Consider the following 14,128-nt stretch of genomic DNA (forward strand, 5'->3'; position numbering starts at 1 on the left):
TTTCCAGAATTAACTTAGTTACTGCTATAAAATTATAACTACAGATGCACGTGTATAGTTTCTCATATGCACGTGTATATGTGAGTGACAATTCCACAGATAATTGCCTACCTTTAGGAGCATCTTAAATAAGATATATGTATGTGTTTGTGCGTCTCTTTTCCGCTGCGTGTACGTACATATGTGTAGACATAATAGCCATCATCCGGTGGCTAAATCCTGAGCCAGATAAATAATTTTGCATGTAAATGCAACAACAACGATTTGAGCCAGATAAATCCAGGTAGAAGTCAGGTTCAATTTGTGAGCAGCTTTGTTTAATACGTTTTTCGATGTTCACTTGGCAGCACTAGCTGTTTTGATCGGTAGAACTGTCAGTTTGATGTATACATAAACAATTTGTTAGCCATATTTAAAAGCAATTGTTCAACCAGAAAGGAGAAAATGGACAACTTTAATAAAATGTATATATAAAAAAATAAAATTTTAACAAATATTAACTATATAAACTATTTTAGTGAAAGAATTTGGTCTTGAGGGGAGACAAGAGCTTTTTTAAATGAGTACCTTGCTAGGAAGGAAGAGTTTGCCGGCATTAGGAGAAAAAAATATGCCATGGAGAATGTGCTGATGTATTTGGAGAGCCAAGGTGTATTGGTGAGATTGATGTTAGCCCACGATAGATGTTTACAAAGTTTATTAATAATTTCTTCTTGCTATATTTGTATTTTAACACAGAGTCAACCAACGCCGGTGGAGATGCTTTCGGCAAAACTAAAAAAATTAATAAGGGCATATAAACAGAGTGTGGACAATAATGGCAGCACAGGAGCAACGCCATGCAATGCTCCGTTTGCTGATTTGATGGAGTAAGTATTTGGTGATAATCTAGTTAAATCAAATAACCACTCCACAAATTTATTCGGCCAACCTCTAAATCTTCCATCACAGGATGGCACTTAGCTCTTCCAACGAAGGCGGAAACGAAAAAAAATTGCCAAAATATTATAAAAAACAAAGAAGCTATAGACCTCCATTGAAAGAAAAAATACCCTGCAGTCAAAAGCCAAAGTAGTCAGCAAACATTCTAGTTCATTGACTAGAATTTTGTGGGTTTATTCATACTAGTTAGTGTATGAGTAGTTAATTGACTAGAATTTTGTGGCGTTCATCATACTAATCAGTTTTAGAATGGTTCATTGACTAGAATCTAAGCCTCTACCAAATTTCACAAGGATTGGTAAATTTTTGTTCGACTTATGGCATTAAAAGTATCCTAGACAAATTAAATGGAAAAGGGCGGAGCCACGCCCATTTTGAAATTTTCTTTTATTTTTGTATTTTGTTGCACCATATCATTACTGGAGTTGAATGTTGGCATAATTTACTTATATACTGTAAAGATATTAACTTTTCTTTTAAGATTTGAATTTAAAAAATTTTTTTTTAAAATGTGGGCGTGGTCGTTCTCCGATTTTTCTAATTTTTAGTAAGCAGAGATAAAGTAATACGAGTAACGTTCCTGCCAAATTTCATCATGATATCTTCAACGACTGCTAAATAACAGCTTGCAAAACTTCTAAATTACCTTCTTTTAAAAGTGGGCGGTGCCACGCCCATTGTCCAAAATTTTACCATTTTTCTATTCTGCATCATAAGTTCAACTAACTTACCAAGCTTCATCGCTTAATCCGTATTTGGTAATGAATTATCGCCCTTTTTCGATTTTTCGAAATTTTCGATATCGAAAAAGTGGGCGTGGTTATTGTCCGATATCGTTCATTTTAAATAGCGGTCTGAGATGAGTGTCCAGGAACCTACACACCAAATTTCATCAAGATACCTCAAAATTTACTCAAGTTATCGTGTTAACGGACAGACGGACGGACGGACGGACATGGCTCAATCGAATTTTTTTTCGATACTGATGATTTTGATATATGGAAGTCTATATCTATCTCGATTCCTTTATACGTGTACAACCAACCGTTATCCAATCAAAGTTAATATACTCTGTGAGCTCTGCTCAACTGAGTATAATAAAATACGATTGCAATTAAACAAGAGAAAGAAGAAGAAGAACATAGTGTAGAAACAAAGCATTTGAGATTTGAAAAGAGTAAGGAAAATAAGCTGAGCACATGTACCCAAGAAAGTAAAAAAACAAAGAATATACAGGAGGTGGAAACTAATAGGAGAGAAAAAACCTGTTTCAAATTTAAATTGTAAACAAATGTAAATTAAAGCTAATACATAGCATTGTATAGATATATATAAACTCATGAAAACGATATCGTTCCCACGTTTCACAAAAGTAGTGTGTCCTGGCTTGAAACTACCTTCGCATTCTCTCTTGGAAATTCGTTCCTCGTTTTTGTGCGTCCATTTGGTTTTGTCAATGCCAGTGTTTCTCTCGCAGGTACTTTTGATTTCGCTTTATTTCGCCCATTCGATCCATCAACCTTTGCCTTTGACTTTCGTTTTCTTTGTCGAGTCTACTCCACCAGTACTCGATTACTATTGAACCCTTTCTCCAAACTGAAGTTAAGTGGTATATCCTGGTTCATATAACGCATAATCCTTCTCCGCATTTCGATCCTGATGTCATGGTCAAATAAAAAGGCCACTCCCAATATGACTTCATCAATAAGCCCCCTACAACGAATTTGTGTAGAACCATGGCCTTCCCAATTAAGACTTCACAGATCACTTCTCCCAGGACTTGGTTATACTCGCCAGTGACCGTACGCAACCTTGCTCCAGGTAATGCTTTACGCTCCTGTAGACCAAATCATATCGAAACAAGGAATGAGATGCGCCCTTATCTACAGTCAGTACACGCTCCTTGCCATCGACATTCCCTCTGACGGTAAGACTGCTTGATTTTCTTCCAATTTACGAGACAGATATCACAGAACATTCAATAGCTGGGGCAAGTTTTCGATCTTTACATCTGACTCGCCCTTGCTTAACTCCTCCAGCGTTGCATTTACGGCCACCCAATTTGGAACTACCAGGACCGGTGCTGCAATAACGAGCAATGTGACCTGGATTACCGCACTTGAAACATTTGATTGCACCATTATTCTTCTTTTGCGTTCCTTTTAAAGCTTCTAAAATTGCGTCTACCCACTCTGGCCTTCTACTTCCACACGGCGTGCTTTGAAAACTGGTTTACACAGAAGCGACGCTGTTTCCTGAATCAGAGCATGTTGGCTTTGGGTTTGCGAATGTAGCTCGCTTTGTTTCGACGTCCCGTATGCCATTTACAAAGCTCTGAATCTTTACCCTTTCAATGTATTTAACGAGTGCGTCCGCATTCACTAAATGTACCAGCCTTTCAAAATCTCAGCTGCAGGCCCTTTCAGTGCCATGAACAGTGCAGCAACTTTATCTTCAGCATTCCAGTTGTTCACTGTTGCAGTCTTCTCAAATTGTAGCTTAAAGACCTGGAAAGGAACAGAGCCGTCAAAAGATGTAGTTTTTACCTTCGGATTGCTTGCTGAAACAGCTGGCCGATTAGTTGTAACTGCTCCATACGTCCTTTTAAATGATCTACTTCTGCCTGAAACTGAGCCATTTTTCCCTCCTGCGCTTCAGTTTTAATGATACCATTTCCAAAATTTCAGATATACGTGCCTCTAGCGCTTCCAATTGAGATACCATATATGTTTTTTGGTCTTCCAGTTGAGATGACACTTGCGACGTCATTTCTGAAATACGTGCCTCCTGTGATTCCAGTTGGGATGCTATATATGTCTTCTGTTCTTCCAGTTGAGTGTCCATCTTGGATGTTATATGTGTCGACATTTCTGAAATGCGTGCCTCCTGTATTTCTAATTGTGATGCCATATATGTCTTCCGTTCTTCCAGTTGGGATGACATTTGCGACGACATTGATGTTACTCTCGATGTTTGTGCAGATATTGCAGCCAAAATCATGTTCAAGTCTGTACTCGTAACTGTCTGCGATGTTTCATTTTTCTCTTCAATATTTGTAGTTGATTGAAAGGTATACACGTCCACATTAATTCCTTCCAACTCCAATACCTCTCGTAGCCGTGCTTGAAGTTCGATCTTATTGCCGGTTGTATTCAATCCCCGGTCTCCAACTCCTTCTTCAGTTGCTGAATCCTTAATTCACTCAACTTTGCCATGTCCAAGTTTTATTCGCAATCTTCGGAATTTATTCAACAGTTCCTCTTCTGACACTAATTGTAACGAATTTAGTGCAATTCCTCTAATTTGCAACCCTCTACTAACGTTCGAATCACTAAACTGTTGAATAAATAACTCCACTATTCAATAAAGCAAAATGGCCTTTATTAAAGTACTTCACAATAACACTCCTACTTCGCAACTGATAGCTTGCTTAAATCAAACTGATTTTCGTGCCTCTACTGTTGCCGCTTTTATACTCTTCGTTTGCCTCGTTCCATACTTCTAGGCGTTTCCAGAATTAACTTAGTTACTGCTATAAAATTATAACTACAGATGCACGTGTATAGTTTCTCATATGCACGTGTATATGTGAGTGACACTTCCACAGATAATTGCCTACCTTTAGGAGCATCTTAAATAAGATATATGTATGTGTTTGTGCGTCTCTTTTCCGCTGCGTGTACGTACATATGTGTAGACATAATAGCCATCATCCGGTGGCTAAATCCTGAGCCAGATAAATAATTTTGCATGTAAATGCAACAACAACGATTTGAGCCAGATAAATCCAGGTAGAAGTCAGGTTCAATTTGTGAGCAGCTTTGTTTAATACGTTTTTCGATGTTCACTTGGCAGCACTAGCTGTTTTGATCGGTAGAACTGTCAGTTTGATGTATACATAAACAATTTGTTAGCCATATTTAAAAGCAATTGTTCAACCAGAAAGGAGAAAATGGACAACTTTAATAAAATGTATGTATAAAAAAATAAAATTTTAACAAATATTAACTATATAAACTATTTTAGTGAAAGAATTTGGTCTTGAGGGGAGACAAGAGCTTTTTTAAATGAATACCTTGCTAGGAAGGAAGAGTTTGCCAGCATTAGGAGAAAATATGCCATGGAGAATGTGCTGATGGATTTGGAGAGCCAAGGTGTATTGGTGAGATTGATGTTAGCCCACGATAGATGTTTACAAATTTTATTAATAATTTCTTCTTGCTATATTTGTATTTTAACACAGAGTCAACCAACGTCGGTGGAGATGCTTTCGGCAAAACTAAAAAAATTAATAAGGGCATATAAACAGAGTGTGGACAATAATGGCAGCACAGGAGCAACGCCATGCAATGCTCCGTTTGCTGACTTGATGGATGAAGTATTTGGTGATAATCTAGTTAAATCAAATAACCACTCCACAAATTTATTCGGCCAACCTCTAAATCTTCCATCACAGGATGGCACTTAGCTCTTCCAACGAAGGCGGAAACGAAAAAAAATTGCCAAAATATTATAAAAAACAAAGAAGCTATAGACCTCCATTGAAAGAAAAAATACCCTGCAGTCAAAAGCCAAAGTAGTCAGCAAACATTCTAGTTCATTGACTAGAATTTTGTGGGTTTATTCATACTAGTTAGTGTATGAGTAGTTAATTGACTATAATTTTGTGGCGTTCATCATACTAATCAGTTTTAGAATGGTTCATTGACTATAACTTTGTGGTGTTATTAATACTAGTTAGTATTTAAATAATTCATTTGACTAGAATTTCGTCTGTTGGCTCGAGGAAATGTGCGAGTGCTTTCTGTAGCCAATTTGCAATGCATACTTCAGTTGGCACATAAAAACAAGCATGACGAGTCAACCCTCACCGTTACCTCAACAAAGGTTAAACAAGTTATTGAAACGGCCAAGGCTTCCATATCAATAGTCCCAGACGGAAGACCTATACCGATGCCAAAACACCTTGACCATGAGGGCATCAGTAGCCTAGGATATTTTTTCTACTTGTCGTTAAAAGCCTATGCCTTTCCAGAATAACAGAAAAAACCCGGAAACCCAGCCAGTATCTACCGATATTACCCCTTTAGTCAGTAACGAAAATCCTTAAAGCCGTTATGATTCCCTCAATTAAATGCAATTTTTCGGTTATCCAGCCATCAGCATGACTTCCGTAAAGTGCATATCACTACCACCATTCTGAACTCCATTAACCCTCATAACAGGACGGTGCTAGCGCAGTTTGGCGTGTTTTGACACTGTCAACCACTACTGGTTCGTTCCTTCTCCGACTTCCATGATGAACCCTAGCAGTTCTCTTGGCTTGAGGGATTTAATGTGGGTATGTTCTGGCCATAAACTTAGCATTGCGTCTTGAGATTGCGTCACATTCATGTGTTATTCCGTTACTTTTTAGTTTTCAAATATATGTACGTATTTTTATTAAAACTTATTCCATAGTATAATGTATTGAAGTGATAAATTTTAAAGTTATATACATATGTATATATATACATACCTTTTATATATATGAAATATAATGAATAACAAAAATATGAGCTAATTTATCAATTTTCAAGTAATTTTCAAACCAACTGAGACTAGTATATTAAATAGTAGGATGCTGAAGCAAATATCGACTAGTATGTCAACTGTTATTACAATGATGCATAGACTGAATAGTATGCCAATGTTATGTTGATGTTGAATACACTGACTAGTGTGTCAATTGGTATGAGTCTGATGGGTATGCTGACTAGTATGTCATCTGGTATGATGTTGGTGTATATAATGACTAGTTTGTCAATTGGTATGATGCTGATGCAGAGGCTGGCAATTGATATTTCGTAGGACATCGCCGTGTTAAAAATACCAGTTGCTAATATGGAAAAAAGACAGAACTCATACTAGTTGGAATTTTTGGCAAACTAGTATTCTTCTAGTATACAACTAGTTGGTTTGACTGCAGGGTAATGGAAATGAAAATTCAGTGCAGAAAGGAGCTTGCTGCCATCAAAATTAAGGTCTTCGAAGAGTATGCTGCAAAAAAAATTTAAGAGATGGAGCAGGCTCAGCAATTAAAGCAAAAGCGGTATGAAGAAAAATGGCAATGGTCAAAGCGTTTATGGATGCAAAAAAAACAATGTGATATATTTATTATTAGTATTTATTATGCATTACCTTTTTTTGTTCAACATGTGCTATTTTAAGCATATATGTATAGTTATAGTTAGGAATATGAGTGAGGTCTGTATATACCCTGCAGTCAAACCAACTAGTTGTATACTAGAAGAATACTAGTTTGCCAAAAATCTCAACTAGTATGAGTTCCGTCTTTTTTCCATATTAGCAACTGGTATTTTTAACACGGCGATGTCCTACGAAATATCAATTGCCAGCCTCTGCATCAGCATCATACCAATTGACAAACTAGTCATTATATACACCAATATCATATCAGATGACATACTAGTCAGCATACCCACCAGACTCATACCAATTAACATACTAGTCAGCCTTTGCGCCAGCATTATACCAGATGGCATACTAGTTATTATATACACCAATATCATACCAATTGACATACTAGTCAGTGTATTCAACATCAACAAGACCGTTGGCATACTACTCAGTCTATGCATCAATGTAATAACAGTTGACATACTAGTCGATATTTGCATCAGCATCCTACTATTTAATATACTAGTCTCAGTTGGGTTGAAAAATTACTTGAAAATTGATAAATTAGCTCAAATTTATGTTATTCATTATATTTCATATATATAGAAGGTATGTATATATATACATATGTATATAACTTTAAAATTTATCACTTCAATACATTATACTATGGAATAAGTTTTAATAAAAATACGTACATATATTTGAAAACTAAAAAGTAACGGAATAACACACGAATGTGACGCAATCTCAAGACGCAGGGCTAAGTTTATGGGTTCACCATGGCCAGAACATTCCCAATTTAAATCCCTCAAGCTAAGAGAAATGCTATGGTTCATCATGGAAGTCGGATGGGATGAGGTGCTGACCAAATATCGCAGTGCAATCCTCAATAAATTATCTATCTATCTAACGGAGAAGGAACGAACCAGTAGTGGTTAACTGTGTCAAAACAGGCCAAGCTGCATTAGCGCCGTCCTTTTATGAGTGTTAATGGAGTTCAGAATGGTGATAGTGATATGCACTTTACGGAAGTCATGCTTATGGCTGGATAACCGAACAATTTCATTTAATTGAGGGAATCATAACGCTTTAAACGTTTTCGTTACTGACTAAAGGGATAATATCGGTAGATACTGACTGGGTTTCCGGTCCTTCTCTGTTATTCTGGAAGGCATAGACTTTTAACGACAAGTAGAAACAAGTAAGGAAGGTTAAGTTCGGGTGTAACCGAACATTACATACTCAGTTGAGAGCTATGGTGGCAACATAAGGGAAAATAACCATGTAGGAAAATGAACCGAGGGTAACCCTGGAATGTGTTTGTATGACATGTGTATCAAAGGAAAGGTATTTTAAGAGGGAGTGGGCCATAGTTCTATAGGTGGACGCCATTTAGGGGTATCGCCATAAAGATGGATCAGGGTTGACTCTAGAATTTGTTTGTACGATATGGGTATCAAATGAAAGGTGTTAATGAGTATTTTAAAAGGGAGTGATCCTTATTTCCATAGGTGGACGCAGTTTCGTGATATCGCCATAAAGATGACCAGGGTTGACTCTAGAATGCGTTTGTACGATATGGGTATCAAATGAAAGGTGTTAATGAGTATTTTAAGAGGGCGTGGGCCTTAGTTCCATATGTGGACGCCTTTTCGAGATATCGCTATAAAGGTGGACCAGGGGTGACTCTAGAATTTGTTTGTACAATATGGGTATCAAATGAAAGGTATTAATGAGTATTTTAAGAGGGCGTGGGCCTTAGTTATATATGTGTACGCCTTTTTGAGATATCGCCATAAAGGTGGACCAGGGGTGACTTTAGAATTTGTTTGTACTATATGGGTATCAAATGAAAGGTGTTAATGAGTATTTTAAAAGGGAGTGGGCCTTAGTTCTATAGGTGGACGCCTTTTCGGAATATCGTTATAAAAGTGGACCAGGGTTGACTCTAGAATGCGTTTGTACAATATGGGTATCAAATGAAAGGAGTTAATGAGTATTTTAAAAGGGCGTGGGCCTTAGTTCTATAGGTGGATGCCTTTTCGAGATATCGCCATAAAGGTGGACCAGGGGTGACTCTAGAATTCGTTTGTACGATATGGGTTTCAAATGAGAGGTGTTAATGAGTGTTTTAAAAGGGAGTGGGCCTTAGTTCTATGGGTGGACGCCTTTTCGGGATATCGCCATAAACGTGGACCAGGGGTGACTCTAGAATGCGTTTGTACAATATGGGTATCAAATGAAAGGTGTTAATGAGTATTTTAAAAGGGAGTGGTCCTTAGTTCTATAGGTGGACGTCTTTTCGAGATATCGTCATAAAGGTGGACTAGGGGTGACTCTAGAATTTGTTTGTACTATATGGGTATCAAATGAAAGGTATTAATGAGTATTTTAAGAGGGTGTGGGCCTTATTTCTATATGTGGACGCCTTTTCGAGATATCGCCATAAAGGTGGACCAGGGGTGACTTTAGAATTTGGTTGTACTATATGGGTATCAAATGAAAGGTGTTAATGAGTATTTTAAAAGGGAGTGGGCCTAGTTCTATAGGTGGACGACTTTTCGGAATATCGTTATAAAAGTGGACCAGGGTTGACTCTAGAATGCAATATGGGTATCAAATGAAAGGTGTTAATGAGTATTTTAAAAGGGCGTGGGCCTTAGTTCTATAGGTGGACGCCTTTTCGAGATATCGCCATAAAGGTGGACCAGGAATGACTCTAGAATTCGTTTGTACGATATGGGTTTCAAATGAGAGGTGTTAATGAGTATTTTAAAAGAGCGTGGACCTTAGTTCTATAGGTGGACGCCTTTTCGAGATATCGCCATAAAGGTGGACCAGGGGTGACTCTAGAATTTGTTTGTACGATATGGGTATCAAATGAAAGGTGTTAATGAGTATTTTAAAAGGGAGTGGGCCTTAGTTCCATAGGTGGATGCCTTTTCGAGATATCGCCATAAAGGTGGGCCAGGGGTGACTCTAGAATTTTTTTGTACGATATGGGTATCAAATGAAAGGTGTTAATGAGTATTTTAAAAAGGAGTGGGCCTTAGTTCTATATGTGGACGCCTTTTCGAGATATCGCCATAAACGAGGACCAGGGGTGACTCTAGAATGTGTTTGTACGATATGGGTGTCAAATTAAAGGTATTAATAAGGGTTTTAAAAGGGAGTGGCCCTTAGTTGTATATGTGAAGGCGTTTTCCAGATATCGGCCAAAATGTGGACCAGGGTGATCCAGAACTTCATCTGTCGGGTACCGCTAATTTATTTATATATGTAATACGACGAACAGTATTCCTTCCAAGATTCCAAGGGCTTTTGATTTCGCCCTGCAAAACTTTTTCATTTTCTTCTACTTAATATGGTAGGTGTCACACTCATTATACCAAGTTTTTTTCTAAAGTTATATTTTGCGTCAACAGACCAATACAATTACCATGTTTCATCCCTTTTTTCGTATTTGGTATATAATTATGGCATTTTTTTCATTTTTCGTAATTTTCGATATCGAAAAATTAGGCGTGGTCATAGTCGGATTTCGGCCATTTTTTACACCGATACAAAGAGAGTTCTGATAAGTACGTGAACTGAGTTTGGTAAAGATATATCGATTTTTGCTCAAGTTATCGTGTTAAAGGCACCTCAAAATTTACTCAAGTTAACACGATCAGACGGACGGACGGACGGACATGGCTCAACCCATTTTTTTGTTTCGATACTGATGATTTTGATATATGGAATTATAGATATAGAAATTGAAATGTAGATATCGATTCCTTTCTACCTGTACAACCAACCGTTATCCAATCAAAGTTAATATACTCTGTGAGCTCTGCTCAATTGAATATAAAAATGTCCTAGGCTACTGATGCCCTCATGGCCAAGGTGTTTTGGCATCGGTATAGGTCTTCCGTCTGGGACTATTGATATGGAAAGCTTGGCCTTTTCAATAACTTCTTTAACCTCTGTTGAGGTAACGGTGAGGGTTGACTCGAGATGCTTGTGTTTATGTGCCCGTTGATTTGGACGATATCTAGCATTGTCGACTGAAGTATGCATTGCAAATTGGCTAAAGAAAGCACTCGCGCATTTCCTCGAATCGACAGACGAAATTCTAGTCAAATGAATTATTTAAATACTAACTAGTATTAATAACACCACAAAATTATAGTCAATGAACCATTATAAAACTGACCAGTATGATGAACGCCACACAATTCTAGTCAATTAACTACTCATACACTAACTAGTATGAATAACACCACAAAATTATAGTCAATGAACTATTCAAAAGCTGACTAGTATGAATAAACCTACAAAATTCTAGTCAATGAACTAGAATGTTTGCTGACTACTTTGGCTTTTGACTGCAGGGTATTTATAAACTTAGATTAGTTGTAAGTAGGAATGAACTTTGGAGTATTTTCGCGACACTTTTTGGTTTGAAAAATGTGAAGTCAACTTTTTTCTGATATCTTATGCGTGTTTTAAACAATGGAGTGTTTTTTGTTTTTGAATACACCTGTACCTGGATTGGATGTTTGTGTTTTTTACTTTACATGAAGCAACAAATATTAAATAAATGAATTTATATGAATGATATGAACTTAAATCCAAATAAAATTTTTATTTCGAAGAAAATTTCAGTTCGACAAGTATTTTAGAAGTAGAAACCAAGCGTATAAGTAAGTATAACCTACGATGGCGTGCTAATAACATTTGTAACGATTAGCTTTTGTAAAACAATACCACGCCTACTTCCAGAAGCCATTTCGTTCCCTTGCGGATGCATATTGCTTACAGGTTCTTTATCCTCTATCAAATTCTCGTCTTCAATGCTGTCGTGTTCCAAACAACAAATATTATGAAGAATGCATCCACATATAATAATCCGAATGATCGATTGCAGGTCTGTATGTTCAGTGAAATGAAGCAGTCGTCTGAATCTCATTTTCAATAATCCAAAAGCATTTTCAACGACAATTCTGGTTGACAAATGTAAATAATTGAATTGCTTCTGGGCTGATGTCAAAAATCAATTATCTCGAAATGGACTTATCAACCATTCCGTATTTGCGTAAGATGAGTCTCCTACCAAACATGAGTTGAATGGAAAAGTGGATGTCATATCATCTAACGCTCGTTGGTACAAACTTGATCGTCTCAAAACTCGACTGTCATGTAACGAGCCCGATTCACCAACGAATATGTCTATAAACATTTTATCTGCGTCTACAACAGCTTGCAACTGCAGGCTATAAAAAATGCTTCCGATTGAAATACGCTTCCTTGTTTGATACTGGGGCTTTAATTTTTATGTGCGAGCAGTCGATGCAACCAATCACATTTATAATGCTCTTCATGGCATGAAAATTGCGTATATTGTCCCTTGCTTTGTACAGAGAAGGCCACTGAACATACTCATGGCCATTTGACAATAGCCATTCAATCACTCCCCTTATTACTCTGCATGCGGTTGCCTCAACCATGTTGAAACGATTCGCTATTTCACGAAACGTACTGGTATTTGCCATGTACCACAAAAGCATATATATCTCCTTTGCAGCTCCAACTTTGCAAAATCCTTCATGCTCCTTTTTAGAATAAAATGCGCCGTTCTACAAAATGGTGAAAGACATATTTTTAAAAATGACTAAGAAGGGTTAATTGATGTGAGATTCTTACAAATTAAAATATGCGCAGTGGACCGATTCATTCTAAAATGTTTTCTAAATTCCTGATCTGTATAATCATCAATTGTGTCCAAAAACTTTTCATTTGGAACATATTCCTCCTCATTTTCCGAAGTTTTTCCAGATGAATTCATAAATTCTTCAGTCAAGCCGCTTGTATTTGCCGATTTCGATGACGATTCATATATAAACTGCAATATATTTAATTGATAGACATAAAACACTTACTAAAAGACAGCATTGAGTTTAAAAAATGTGTAAACTTACTTCAAACAAATGTTCATCCATGTTTTTCGCTTAATTTTTCACAACGCTTTAATTATATCGGTTTGTTTACTTTTCTTCTTCTTACAACGAAAATGACGTTTTTGGTAGTGCTTCCAAATCTCACAACAAAGATCCGGACCATTCCCGTGAGCGTGATCCGGAGCTGTAAAACTCACTGGATGACTACTAATGATTGATTCGTTTATTTAGATACAAGTGACTGCCTGCTTTATTGTTGTTGTGGGTTCATTTACTTAGCATCAGACTAGTGATGTGAGTATCACTTATTGTCACTAATATTGTGTCACAATATATATGTAAATTAGGCCGGGTCGATTTGTGGGAAGGCTCTGTGAAAATCATATTGTAGGGATCAAAATAAAAACCTTTGCCGAAGGAACCATACCTCTAAAACGAATTCTGATATCCCCCAATTTGGGTCGAACTTTTGGGTAGGGGCAAATTTTGAAAAATCCCACTTTGACCCATTTAGAGTGCTCCAATCGAGTCCAAATGTATAACCGACCCCCACTAACTTTGGAAGCCCGACCCACCGATGCCAGTGGCACACCCCCTGGAACCCCCCCCCCCCCCCCCATGGGGGTTCACCATACAAACATTTCAAAAAATCGCTGGTTTTGCACTTTACATGAAAAAATCAGCGAAATGTCTATGTTTTTTCTTTTTGGAGTTTATTTTTCTCTTTAGAAATTTATTTAGTCAGAACATATGTAAATAAAAAAATGAATTTAACTTAGTAATAAAAAATAAATTTAAAAAAATTATTAGAAATTAGCGTTTTTACAACCCTTTTAAAACCAAGACATCACTGTGATGCATTTGCATGTCGTAAACATAGTCGTGTGGGTTTTTTATTCAACCATTTTAAAAAATGAAGGTATCACTGTGACACAATTGCAGATCGTAAAATTGCTTGTCTTGTTTTTTTAAGCCATCACAAGACACAGCAGGTAGAATTGAAATTACCATTTCATTCTTATTACCTCGTCTCGTAGACCATATATAACGCAACAGTTTTT

The 14,128-nt window shown here is 37.0% G+C and overlaps 1 protein-coding gene across 4 annotated transcripts in view; it reads left to right on the forward strand.

Annotated features, from left to right (window-relative positions):
* The window catches only part of ninaC (STKc_myosinIII_N_like and MYSc_Myo21 domain-containing protein ninaC), a 2,219,740-nt gene that overhangs the window by 1,890,792 nt on the left and 314,820 nt on the right, over positions 1 to 14,128 (forward strand). The gene's annotated exons all lie outside the window — the stretch shown is intronic.

The sequence above is a fragment of the Eurosta solidaginis genome, chromosome 2 (assembly GCF_040869045.1).
Source record: "Eurosta solidaginis isolate ZX-2024a chromosome 2, ASM4086904v1, whole genome shotgun sequence".
In the NCBI taxonomy this organism is placed as follows: Eukaryota; Metazoa; Arthropoda; class Insecta; order Diptera; family Tephritidae; genus Eurosta; species Eurosta solidaginis.